This window comes from Triturus cristatus, chromosome 1_2 (genome assembly GCF_964204655.1).
Source record: "Triturus cristatus chromosome 1_2, aTriCri1.1, whole genome shotgun sequence".
NCBI lineage: Eukaryota > Metazoa > Chordata > Amphibia > Caudata > Salamandridae > Triturus > Triturus cristatus.
In genome coordinates this window covers 895,469,600-895,483,818 of record NC_140580.1, presented here as the reverse complement: position 1 = coordinate 895,483,818, position 14,219 = coordinate 895,469,600, and the positions used below count along the sequence as shown (strand labels likewise).

The window sequence follows — 14,219 nt, the reverse complement described above, 5'->3', positions numbered from 1 at the left end:
AGATCCAGAGTAGCAAACACCCATCCGGGGAACCACTCGCTGCAAAGTCTCCATCTTGAACGGGATCTTCCTCACAAACAGGTTCAGACTCCGGAGATTGATGACAATCCGAAACCCTCCTGTGACTTTCGGAACCAGGAAAACAACCGAATAGGTTCCTAGACCCCACTCCAACCGGGGAACGGGAACAATCGCGTCCTTCAAAAACAGAGCCTGAACACCGTTCCTCAAGGAGTGGCGACGGGAGCGGCACAAGGGAGTCAGAGTCCGCACCACACCCAAGGGAGGAGGAGGGGACAGGAACTCGATCCGATACCCCCGGTCCAGGACATCCAGCACCCACTGATCGGAGGTCGACAGACGCCAAGCTGTAAGGAACAACCTCAATCTCCCAACAACCGCGGGCGCCACTCCAGCGGGACCCACGACCGGAGAGGCATAGTCAGGAACGCTGCGGCCCAGGACCAGCATCATGAGGAGGCTTCTTCTGGAACTTCCGAGGGAAACCACGACCAGCACCTCGAGGACCTTTAAAGGAGGACTGCTGAAACCTGGAAGGCTAGCGAAAGGTCTTGGCCTGTGAAAAGGAAAAATCCTTACGGGAAGGCTGCCTCCGGAAGGAAAAAGAATGTTTGCGCTCCTTGAACACCTTATGCAGCCTATCTTCAAGAGCGTCCCCAAAGAGACGAGGGCCGGTAAAGGGCAAACGCAAAGCCATGGACCGCTGGGCAGCATCAGTATTCCAACCCTTCAACAACAGATTCCTACGAGCAGCGATAGAGGAACCACAAGACAGCGCAGAAGCACGCACAGAATCGAAAGCAGTATCCGAAAGGAATTCAGCCTGACGCTCCATCGATTCCAGCAAATCCGGACAGCAGCCACCCTCCTGCATAGTTGAAAACAAAGTCTTAAAGTCAGTCAAGAGTGATTGAGCGACATAAGCACCATAGACACCAGAACGGATGGCCAGGTGAGAACCAGCATAGGATTTGCGTAAAGCAGAGTCAATCTTCTTATCCACTCCATCGCGAAGAATGTTATCATCAGCCATGGAAGGACGACCAACCAAACTAGCGACAATGGAGTCCACATGCAGACTCAGGAAAAGACTCCTCCATGTCCTGCAAAGGGTAAAGCTTCGGCATGAAGCGCGGCAACATAATATGATCTGGGTCCTTCCACTCATTCAAGAGCACATCCATCACAAACGGATGAATAGGAAGTGAAGTTGCAACAGGCTTCCGAAACTGCTGCAGAACAGCATCCGACGAAGTACTGGCCACAGCGTCATCCGGAAACCCCATGTTCTCAAGCACATGAGAAAGTAAGTCCGGCAACAGTTCCCTGGAGATATACTTCCCCTTCAGATCCACCGCACTCAAAGAAGCGTCATCAGAGGACTCAGAAGAGGAAATGTCAGAATAAAGGGCCGCACCCCCACCAGAACGACTGCCAGCAGATTTCTTGGAGGACTTCAGGTCAGATAAAGTCTCCAAAATCAGACGCTTCAACCGGTCCTCATCCAACCTGGGACGCTTCCCCGCAGGGGCAGGATCCCCACTGTCTGGAGGAGAAGAGGAAGAGGACACAGGAGACACATGCTTCCGCTTCCTATGATGTTTCCCCATAAAGAAGCAGCAGCGAGCAAAGGAACAGCAAGTAATCAGCAAGACCAACACGGCAGCAGAGAAGCAGAGTAATGACCAACCTCCTCCTTATGAAGAAAAAGAACCAAGACAAACCACGCCCCCCCCCCCCCCAGCACCCAGCAGAACTCGAAAGTGAGGCAAAAGGGGACGTGGCCGGACTGGATAACTGAAAATAAGGCAACGCGCGGCCGCCGAAGGCAGAACAGCACCCTGCAGCGCAACCGGAGCCCACCCGGGCGCCGTGACCACCGTCGTCAGAAAGAAGGGGCACTCGGCCCCCAACCCGAGTGACCCAAAGAAATTAGAACACGGAGCGCCCGGACCCCAACCCGGGCGCTCCAACGGAAGGCGGGCCAACTAAACAACCGAGCGCCCGGACCCCATCCCGGACGCTCCAACGGAAGGCGGGCCAAGTAAATCATCGAGCGCCCGGACCCCATCCCGGGCGCTCCAATGGAAGGTGGGCCAAGAAATTCACAGAGCGCCCGGACCCCATCCCGGGCGCTCCAACGGAAGGCGGGCCAAGCAATTTACAGAGCGCCCGGACCCCAACCCGGGCGCTCCAACGGAAGGCGGGATAATGAAACACCCGAGCGCCCGGACCGCCGGGCGCTCAGCAAGAAAGGTCCTGCCCGGGGCAGCAGACACGAGAACCGGGAATGGAGCCCATGGAGCGCCCGGACCCCAAACCGGGCGCTCCTCCAGCGAAAATACCGCCTGAACCAAAAAGACAACAGGGAGCGCCCGGACCCCAATACGGGCGCTCCAACCTCGCAGGAAAAGCTGGAAAAACAACCAAACCTTCCAAGGAGAGTCGTGAAGGAGCAGCAGGAGCAGGAACCACAGGAAGCCAGCACAGCCCAGCAGGACCAGCAACCAGGAACCCGAAGAGTCCAGGAAGCCCAGAAGGCCGACTCAATGAAGTCCCACGGAGGTCCAGCAGCGCCCCCAAAACCCAGCAGAGGAGGACACCACAGGACAACAGCAACTTGAAGCAGGTAAGTGCCCGGCACCTACCCCAGCGTCCCCGTCAGGTCCACCGACAGGAAACAAAACAGGATGTGCTTTTGGTTGGCTAGGTTCTTATAGCCCCTGAAGGGAGGGTGGGTGGAGCCTAAAAAGCGTTTCCTGTTTTGTTTCCTGTCTTGTGGAATACCTCATTAGTGATGACTGGGTCGAGGACGAGGGACGTAGAGGAAATGCTCATGCTCTGGTGTGTTGCCCTGCACCTCATTGGACAGGAGAGCCCGCCTGTGCGACCCAGAGAACACTGAATACGTATCTGAGAGGGCAGTGCTTCTCAGCTCTGCTGCTTGAAACTGAGAGAAGAAGGAGGATTGCCAAGCTGGAAACTTGATTTGCAAAATGAGGCCCTGCATTCTGACTGCACCAGCTGCATTATCTGGAACAAGGGTCTCCAACGAGTAGCTCGGGAGCAACTGGTAGCTCGCCAGCACCCTCAAAGTAGCTCTCAGAGGTAAAGACAAGCCAAGCCAATCTCCGAGAGTCAAGACATATTAAAGAAGGCAGCACCATTCATTTCAAAACCCTCAGAGTGAAAGCTTGCCAAACCAATGGCATTGCCTTATAATTGCACTCAAACACAAACTGTGTTGGCTTATGGGGTCTGCTCCCTGACCCTCTGTATCCGTTCTTAATATAAGTCACAAGGTGATTGCCCATGCTATGCCCCACGCTATCAGCCGCACCACAGATGTGAACAATGCACCATCAAAGAAAAATAGTAGCAGTAATCAGTGCTGACCCACCAAAATGTGGGACTGCAGGAGCCAGAGTGAAAATGTGCTAGTTGGTAGCATGATCAGCCCAAGAGATGAGAAGCGCGGGGTATGGACCCAGAGGAGGGAAAAATTAAGAGCCTCATCAGCGTTTATTTATGTGTGTTTCTGTCTGACATAGTGTCTCTCCCTAAGAAACAGTGTTAATTTCTGGAAGCGACTCCTAGTGTCAAAGTCCATCAAATTTGTATGATGGCCCACATCATAAGGTTTTCTTTCATCTCTGGCACAATAGTTTCCGTTCATGGAATAATAGTGGCAATGGCACAATAGTAATCCTTGACTATAATGCCCATTTTGTTGGTCTAGTTGTGTTCTACAGGCTGCCATCATTGACATATTAATAGCATGACTGGCCTACTTTTTGCCACCCCTGACAGAAAGATGACTGCTATACGGTGAGCATCCTGGATGTTATGGCATTCAGCCTTGGTAGAATGGTGGCCCTGTTTTAATGGCGGCCATTATTGGCATAACATGGGCATCTTTGGTGTTATGGTGAGCATCCATGACCTATGTTTGTAATACCTTCTATTCAAAGCAGAATCTGTTCATGTGAGGCCTTTTTACATGGTAATACTCGATGAAAATGACAAGCTGATAGACTTTTTTTCTAACAATGAAAACGGATATTTTAATGGTAAACATTGTGTTTTCAGAACAGGTTTTACTTCTGGAAAATTTAGTTTGTTTGCCCAAAATGGAAAGAGGTATTTTAGAAAAATTTGTATTTTCAAAAAGTAATATGTTGTCAAAGACACAATATTGCAATTCCAGAACACATTTAATGTTAATAGCTGAATGATAATTCAAGCTGAGTTGGGGGACTTACTGCTGTGGTTATGTCTTTTGTGCCGCATAGCATGTGACAATTTGAATGTTACTTCATTATTAAGGTGGAAGCATTTGATACTAAGAAACATTTTCCTCGTATTTCTTTTGGTAACCTTGTCTGGAAAGCTTGGGTGGTCACTACTAATAATTCTGCTTAGGGTGATCATAGTGTAATGTTAACATATGTTGTCACTATTTTAAGATGATAACATTGTCTAGTTGCTCACTGGACTTTCCTTGAGCAAATGTAGCTCTCTATACAGAAAAGGTTGGAGACCCCTGAACCAAAAGCACCACAAACAGCTTCTCGCATTGTGTTGTTTCAATGCCTGCGGAGTTAATTTTTACCATGAACTGTGCGATTCGCTGTAATTCTTTTACCGCATATTGTGCACAATTATGCAATGTGGCATATTGGGGTAATTTTGAGAATTTCACATATCAAGTGTAACACGATATTTCTGACATTACACAAATTACGCTGGTGTATTTTACATTTCGCCCAGGCCTAATTGAACCTTTAGATCGAAAAATACCTGTGGGCGGTGGGCTAAATAAATGATCAATATTGATAAAAGCATTGACATCGTCTTACGGATAATTGGATAAAAGCCTTACTCACACCTTTTGTTCTTTCTGTATGACCTAAATATCAGTTTCAACAAACAAGTTGATGGATGCAATGCTTCAATTAATAATCTCAGCTACTGGTGATTGCTCGTGACCGCATTCAAGTCCTTCGTTTTACACCCACCCTGTCTCTCTTGACAGATTTCTGCCCTCTGCAAATCAGTACTGGTTCTGCTCCTCCGGGTATGAGACTATTTCGAACTGCCAGGTGAGCAATCCCTCTGGAAGGAAACACAAGCAATCTCAGCACAGATTCAACCTAGTTGGATGTCGTCAACAGGTCATACCTTTGGCATATCCGTCGCACTAAGGACGTCAGCTGCAACAAACAATATGGTGATGGGTGATGATTGCTAGGGGCCACATGCCACACCATCATTTTTCAGTCACCATGCCACTTTGGACAGAGGCCTACATTATGCAAACCAGCACTAACTCTGCTCCTTATGGGAACAGTCCATCCCGAAGGGCCTGGAAAAGACCCCCTCCTGAAGGAACCATAAGCAACCCGAGGCTGGTTTCAACCTATTTTGGGGCCTGTCAGTAGGGTGCAGCTTGATTCCTGTCACAGTGATCACAAGATACATGTATGGGCATACCCATCACACTTAGGGTGTCTACTGCAACCAACAACAAGGTGATGGATGGAAAGCTTGAATTAATCTCAGCCACTGCCAACCCCCTGGCTGCTTTCAAGTCCATCGTTTTTGTGCACCATGCCTATCTAGACAGAGGCCTGCCTTATGCAAACCAGTGGAGACCCTGCTCATCATCTGAACAATGCACCCACAGGCCAAGCAAGGCCCACTCCAGCAGGAAACATAAGCAAACACAGACAGGTTTCGGCCTATAAGGGCATTGTTTGTAGGGCGCATCTTATGTTGTGTGGCACAGTCAGCAACAGCCCCATGTCTAAGGATACCAGTTGGATTTAGGGCCACAATGGCATGGTCGGTGAAAGACAATGGAGTGGAATGTGGCCGCGATTGATAGTCATTGGCTGAGAATAAATTCAAGCATTTCATCCATAACCTTGTTTTTCTTTGCTGAAGACCAGATGCCACACTTGTTTCAGCAATTGCTGCCATCTCTTACTATTGTGATTAATCTATTTCTTCATTTGTATTTAAAATGCCTAATCTTTTAAATGAGCTTGAGTAAGTATATTGTGTTTACATCTGTGTTCCTCTCTCGGTCCGTATCTGAATTGAGGTGGAGTATATCAGGGAAGCGGTGTGTTGGGTTTAAGTTGTTCCATCTCTGACCCTTCTCACCTCTATCTGAGCAGTACAATTGCATACACAAAACACCCCTTGATAAATGATGCAATTTAATGGTTTGGTCGTTGTGCTGGTCTTTTGGGGGTGCTTGATGATACAGCTGAGCGTCTACTGTGGCTGGTGAAAACGGAAAGCCATATAACATATCCAGTAGATCACCTGCCCCTTCTCTTTTCCTGTCCATGGCGAGCAGCTCCTTCGGCATACCACCTGCAACCTTCCAGGAGTGAAGTTTGTACCACGTATGCATGTATTGCTGTTGAGCTCTGCAGAGCTGGCAAGAAAGCACCCCTTTACAGTGTAGCCACCCAGTCCCCTGGAAAATTCCCGTCTGCGCAACTCTAGCCATGGTCTGTGTATGGTGAGCTGCAGAAGACTATGGCCTAAACTTGCTTTTGACTCCACTTTTACGGTTAGCACTGCAAAGGAGGTCATTAAGGGCACTGTCTTCAGTCCCTAACTTGTCACCTACAAATTATTGATTTCAGGAATGTTGGTCCAATTAGATCAATGAAAGCAAAACATGACTAAAACACCCAGACTGCAGTAGCTTATCTCTTATAACTGCACAGCTGGAAACAAGGTGGCCACCTATTGCAGGGGCGGCTCCACCGCTAAGGCGGAGGAGCAGCGCCCCACTGAGCAGGTCAAAAAGGACAAAATAAAATGCTAACTCATTGTTATTACCATTTTACTTTTCTGTCCTTGCTCAGGGGGCTAGGGGCAGGGCTGCTCTGCTCACAGAGCAGGGTAGGGGAGGAGTGGTTTGTCCTCTCCAAGTGTGCATGATGCTTTGGCCGGTCATCTCGGACTGGCGAAACCGTCATGCTCACTTTGCATGTTCTCCACACAGGCTGCATTACAGCTTGGGTGGAAAACATGCCCAGGCTCCCATTCCCTGGCTGAGCGGCGAACCACAGCACTCAGACCAAATCACAATGCTGCATTGCAGCATTGTGATTGGCTACAGGGAGCCGGGAGTTTCCTGCTTCCTACCCTGGAGTCCTGGAAGCAGGCAAAGAGGACTGAGCAGGCGGCAGAGGCGGCGATGCACAGGTAAGTGTTTAATTTATTTTTATTCCCTACCCCCTTCTCACCCGCAACCCACCCCTCCACTAGCATAGCATTAAATACCAGCCTCCACTGACCCACTGGGTATTTTCACATGCCATCCATAATATGAGCCTGAAATCAGTTGTCTGTTATTGTTTTCTTTAGGGGTGGGGCCACCGTGTGATAGTCGATATCGGCTCCCATTACACAGTCTCCCAGTGAGCAGCTGATATTCCATGGTAGCAGGGAAAACTAGCTTAAAACCAGTGTAAATAGTGGTTTACCAGCTCAATTTCTGATGCTTTGAACTGCTGACGTCCGTAATTATACAGGGGCAGTGAGATGGCCAAAATGTGTATACTTAACCACGATGTGAATACATTCTGATTGTGGCACTGCCCATGTATGGGCTCTTGTGCCATCTGGGAAAAGAAAATAACTTGGCATTCTCTGGCCTGCTTGTTAATATTTACTTCGTTCCAGAAGGAGACTTCTGCCTTCCAGTGCCCACCTCTAAGACTGCCAAGATTCCCTGCCATTGGTGGCTTTGCACTTGGAGACAGCCCTAGAGTTGGGTCCTAGGAGGGGCGCCAAGTTAAGGTCTGTAGCACAGCCAGTGTTTCATGGGCCATAGTGCAAGGAAGGAAATGGCCACCCTGACTGCTCTTTGAATGATAAAATGCAGCAATAATCATGGTCCAGTGGGCACTTCAGGTCTTTGGGCCCCAGGCCTTCTGCACCTGCCGCATTCATTTTCAGGTTGCAGATAGCAGTAATTGCGTTACTTGCTGAGCAGTCTTTCATCCCAGGAACGGTGGGCAAGGTTGAAAATATCCTCACAGTCTGGAGTTTAAATCACTTGGACGCACAATCCTCAGCCAGCACCATAAAGTATAATTGCCCTATACCACAAGATCCTCAAGGCAGTGGGTATGAAATGAGAACTTATTATAAGCCGCAAATTAAATGTTCGTTTTTTGTTAGTAATATAGTTTATACAATTTAATTATCTCACTCTTCAAATTACACTAATCATATGTTATGCAGTGCTTATTACACATTTCAACCTTCAGAAGAATGACAAGCCAATTGAAAACGACACTACATTGTCTATTGCACTCGCATTAATATTTAGAAAGGGCATCAATTTCTAGCAATTATCTTTCAAAAATTCAGGAATGCCACGTGTGCGTGCAGAAATAGATCAGTAATTGCACGGTTTGCAGCTGCTTCTCATGTTAACGTGAAATATTCCAGTAACACATATAGGGCTCAGCAGGTTCTGAAATACCAAGGTGACATTCAATTGATAGCAGAGGATGTCCTTGCTGTATCCCATAAAATAACCGTTGAATGGGATCTATAGCATAAAAATGTATCAAATATTGGGAATCTCTTGATTAACAAGCACGGGCAATGTAGATAGGTCTGGTGGTGGCTGCCAGCCTTTTAGCCTTTTAAATGCTTTTAAGGTCTGGTATTAGCCAAGATATTTTGAGTTTGCTAAAATATATGGATAATAACCTTACTTATAGGGGTTTTCGGCCAGCTCTCTTTATCCATTGGTCTTCAGCTGAGTCATTCACATTTGTTTCTACCCACTGCAACATACAGCAGTGGGGCAGCTTCCTTCACTGTGAGTGACAGCATTCTTCCCGTTCACATAGAGCACAACCTCACACAAACATGGCTCGACTGGGAAGAGAAACCAGCCATGGCAATTCCACTCGACCGGCCCTGGGAGGTGGGGGGTGTGTTGAGGCACTGAGAAGCTCTAGATGCAAACACCGCTGCTGCTTTTGTTTTGTTACAGGGGGCCGATATAGCAGCACTGCTGCAAAACTGGTCCCCGGTGACAAAACCGGCCTCCACGGCTGCAAAACTGGCCCCACCTCTCCTGCCCACTGGGGAAACGCCCAGTGCCCGCTACGGCCAGTCCGGCCCTGCACACAAAGACGTTCCCTTGAGGGGCAGGGACTACTATGACAATGTATGCTTTTTGAGACTAAAGCACATTTTTGTTTTTAGCTCGTTTTTACATTGATGACCCCAGCAGTTTGCCCAATAACAAAGCTTTGCAAAACCCATGACAAAGCCAAAAGACAGGCAGCCAAAGACAGGCTGTTATTGTTGAATGAGCTGTCAGTCATCAGCCAATGTATTTAAAAAATGGTTAAATCAAAACATTTTATGGTCTCAAAAACTCACACCCTGACAAAGTAGTTCCGTGCACTGAAGGGAACTACTTTGTGTGTGTATGTGGTCCTTGTGAAAGGGAAGAATTACATCACTCGCAGGGAAGTTAGCCAATAACTGAAATGGGGTGGCCCATTAGCCCATGATGAATGCTGCAGTGGGAGGAAGAAGAATGTGAGTGACGCAACAAAAAGCGAATGGATGAAGAAGGCTGCCTGAATGTTTCCTAAGTATTTTATTTATAGAATTTTACAAAAATCAAAAGGTTTTGGCTAATACCATACCTAAAAATATGTTATATGTATATTTTCAGTAAAATCAGAAGGTTTTGCTAACATCAGACCGAAAAATTGGGCTTGGCTCTCGTCTTTAATATTGTCAGCTTTAAAGAAGCAGAAGACGGCGTCTGCGTAACACATGCAAGCTGCAGCCATAGACAATGTATTCTCATATTTATAGGCTGTCATTCTACTGAAAATGTAAATATTAAAACGGTTCGAAGCACTACATATTATCTAATGGCTGTAATTTAACCTTTTTTTTATTATTAAATGGTAAATGCTATATTTTGTATATATCAGTCTTCTGGATTGCTTTATGTCATATAAATGAATATTATTAGCTACCGCTGTCTAGAGTGCGGTATTGTGTAACTGTAAAACGGTTACAGACTTAGAGGCATATTAACAAGCCAGGCGATAAAATTATCGCCGCTTTAGCGGCAGAAAACTGCCGCTAAAGCGGCGATAATGGGCTTGATAATATGCTCTATGGAATTCCAATTGAAGCCCATGTTAGACGTCCTTCACATTTAAAATGGGTTTCAATTGGAGTTCCATAGAGCATATTATCAAGCCCATTATCGCCGTTTTAGCGGCAGTTTTCTGCCGCTAAAGCGGCGATAATTTTATCGCCTGGCTTGTTAATATGCCCCTTGGTGAGTTCAGTTCTGCAACACCAATGTGTGTATTCCTCTCTGGTAACTCTGTAAACACCCGTAGTCTTCGAAAGTGAACGTAAAAGTTTATTCACGTTTTGTGGCAAAGGAAAACACTTTGACATTTTAATATTTACCATTGCTTGAATACGGGGAGTTAAACTACAAGATAATCGTCTGAAGCCATGTCACCAATGACGCAAAAGTCCTGTCCCGGAATTTATTTGTACAAATCATTGTTGGACTGAAGTGAACCAGGACTACAGCTCCCACAATACATCACGTTACTAAACGGAGCTCCAGGGCTGGCGCTCGTGTTCTTTAATGACTTTGAGGCATCTAGCTACCTTACAAAGTCCTGATGAGGAAGGCTCTTCACTAAAAGGCATCTCTACCTACAATTCTCTTCGCCCGCAAGGAAGGGCAGTTAATACCCTAGATACGGATATAGCCCTTACCACAGGATGAAGCGCTTTATGTTATGAAGCAGTGCATCTAGCCTCAAAGATGATCCGGCCTCGGACACCGTATTCCTGCCTGGAGGCTGTGCGGTTGCTGTGCTACGGCAGGGGGGGGCGGCTCGGCACTGTCCCCGGCAGGTGTTGTGAAGGGTTGCCAAGGGTGTCCGGGCGCCGCCGGCTACGTCTGAGCAGGCGAAGGGCAGACCAGGCAAGGCCACGCCCCGGGAGAGGGGCCCTGTCTCCAGGGGCATCCACAGGTCAGCGTCTCCTTACACTCGTTCATCAGTTGATCTCAGTGTACAGTAAAAGGGGTCAGACGGGTGTCCACTTTCATAAACAAGAGAGCAGACCTGTGACCTGTGCCAAAGCTGTCCACTGGCCAGGGTCACCCAGGCCACCTCCAGCCGGCCCTGCCCTATAGCCAGCAGCTCTGTTCATGCTGGGTCTCATCAACTCATGCATGTATGATCAGAAAGATAGCACTTTAGTCCCACAGGGACCCCTGTCTGACGCTGAGCCTCAAACTATTTCTATAGTATACCCTTGTGGGCTTGGGGGAATAATTGTCAGGTAACGGTGCCTACAAGGGATGTATTTAGAAATATATTTCAATCATGACATCAAGAAATCAATTCAGTTCGCACTTGTCTGTATTATTGACCTCAAACCATAAAAAACAGGTGTATTTCTCATTCATTGTATTTCACTCAAAGAAGGATAGTTTTATTAGGGGTTCAAAACAAACAATACTCCAAAATATTGATATCGGAACCCAAACATCCTTCCACGTTAGATTTTGCTAGTTATCAATGTGCAATAACCCATTTCAAATTGGTATATACAGTGGAGACTGCCCAACTCCTTTTCGTATCTGTTAAGATATTATTGGGGAGATTTTGTGCCACCTAAACGTGGCAGTCATGTGCTTCCAATAAAAATTGTGAATAAATTAAACGATAACATATACTTTCATTAGAAAAGTATTGATGCTCCCTACGAGGCAGGTAAACTTAGGAAATCACAGAAACTCATTTTAATTTAAATGCATGTCAGACGAAAACACGATTCTGATTGGCACAAAGAAAAATTACGATGTGCTCTGGCTCCACATGACTTCCCGGGCTGCCGTGGTGTTTGCTGTCTGCTCTGCCGCTCTTATCCGTTTCGCTTAAAGTTGAGTTTTCTTTCTCCTCATTGCCTGGCCGCCCCACTGAATGTAGGGGTCCCGGCCGCTGCAGCCCCTTTTAAACCTTAAAACCCTCCTCGGGGATAAATTTAAAATGTGCGCCCGGCCTCCTATTGGCTGCTGGTGTTTCGCGTCCTTTCTCTCCAGTTTGGAGCCTCTTGCACCCCCTGCCTCTCCTCTAGTCAGAGGAGGCGGGGTGTCAATTCCTGGGAGCATTGTCTGCTTACTTACTACTCTCAGGTGCTCTCTTTTTCCTCGGCCTTGGCAGGGTTTCTGCTCTGGCCCTCTAGCCACCCACGGGTGAGGGCCTTCGCTCCAAACCTAAGGACCCTTGTCTGAGGCTGAACCTCAAACTATTATCAAACTAACAGAATGACCAGGTAGGCTATTACTAGCAAGTTGAGTAGAACCTTAGACACACAGTTCTAAAGTCTACGTGCTTTATTTAACTTAAGCTTGTAACTTTTTCAGGAACAAAATTGTACCGTTCATTTCATGTCATGAGATGAGCAACACATCATTTGGATGCACATTGTGAGTGTGAAACATTTACATAAATAATACACATGAACACATTAAACCAGCCCATTTGTGATTAGACATAGTGTAAAAAGATCAAAACGAGAATAAACATGCATTAAACGCTCATAAACAGTAGGAATGACCGGTCCTTATTTACAAACTAGCACTAGGCGGACACTGTCTTGTTAGCAATAAGGCTTGCGCCTATTGTCCTGCCTGTGACATGAGTAGCAGTATCTAGTGGGGGTTAGCTAACACAGGGTGTGCCTCGAGGGAATCAGTCTGAATTGTTGTTCCCCCCCTTTAGACAACACCTGTTCTAATCGTGTAACCCTGCTACTCATGTAATTTAAAAGGGGGGTACATGTGTGTTAGACCTGTCAGCCCTAGGGTGGTCTTCCTCTACATTTTTTTTCTCCCTTTTTGCCTCGTTACTGACTGCCATTTTTGTTGGACATAGGACTCTGGGCATCTTACCGCGGCTGAGCAGTGCTGAGGTGCAGGTGCTCTCTCCTAACAACATGGATGCCACAAGCTCCTGCTACTGCGGTGCGGCCACTGTCCTATCTGCGTACGAGTAGTTGGGACAAGGCTGGGACTTAATGCTACTGTAACCTTGACCGTCCCGCCTCTTGTCACCATAGACAGACACCACTGAGTCCCCAGAGCCTTCTAGAACCTTCCAACCCCCCCAGGTTGGCGCCAGAACTTGCCGCCTTTTTGAAGGGTCACCTGACCTAGGGGTATAAAAGTGAAGGAGGGAAACCTGACAAGTTAGTTGCACCACTGGACCTGGGGACCCTCCGCTGGAGTAAAGGCTGCTGAGCTAGTGGGATTGCTACACTACTGAGGCTGACTGATCCTCGGACCTGCTGCCCCAACTCAGATGAGTTACCCTGCCTGCCTGCTGACCTTGCCCTGTGTGAGGGGAACCAGGGTCATCAGCTCCAGTGTGCCTGCCCAGTACTACCCTAATCTCGTCCCCTGCAACTAAAACCTGCAATCCACTACTAGCGCTGAGACTGGGAAGCGCTGTGCTGCTGCTGGGGCCCCCCCCTGGAGGTACTGTGAAGTGCTGTGCCAGCTAAGCGCTACACTATCAGAGCTTGCCGTTGTCCCCAAGCGCTGTGGGCCCCAAAACCTGCCAGTGACACCCAGCTCTGATTCGGCGAAGCGATGAATGCCAGAACTCGCAGCTAAGGTTAAGCGCTGTGTCAGTGTAGCGCTGGGAAGCCTGAACTCTGCAAATAATTCTAAGTGCTGTACTAGCGCGCTGGGGCAAGCGCTGAGACGTAGGAGAGTCACCATTGTGCTGGACTCACAGCTGCGGCCCAGGCGCCGCTAAGGAGGAGCGCTGGGGCCAAGATCACCGCGGCAACCCAGGTGTCGCTAAGAGGGAAGACGCCGTGGCCCAAAATCACCGACACAGCCCAGGCGCCACTAGGAAGGAAGACGCTGTTGCCCCGATCACTGCCGTGGCCCAGGCGCCTCTAGAAGAAGCGTTGCGGTGTCCCCATGTACCGCCGCGGCCCCTGAGCTGAGGGGAGGGCCGCCACGGTTACTACCAAGGCCGCGCTGGGCCTGTGCGCGCAAAGGAGAGCGGTGCCTGACAACCGGGTCGCCAGCCGCTTCCCCGGGAAGCCGTGTTCTGATTGTTCCCGGGCCCGGA

The 14,219-nt window shown here is 48.2% G+C and overlaps 1 protein-coding gene across 3 annotated transcripts in view; it reads right to left on the bottom strand.

The window, feature by feature from the left end:
* Positions 1–14,219, bottom strand: part of ANKRD65 (ankyrin repeat domain 65) — a 90,811-nt gene that overhangs the window by 34,745 nt on the left and 41,847 nt on the right. The window contains exon 1 of one of the 3 annotated variants that reach the window (XM_085609552.1): positions 10,840–10,990. The exons of the other annotated variants lie outside the window; for them this stretch is intronic. The gene's annotated coding sequence lies outside the window, so the exon portion shown is untranslated. Of the gene's footprint in view, positions 1–10,839; positions 10,991–14,219 lie in introns of those variants that run through there. 3 annotated transcript variants of the gene reach the window in all.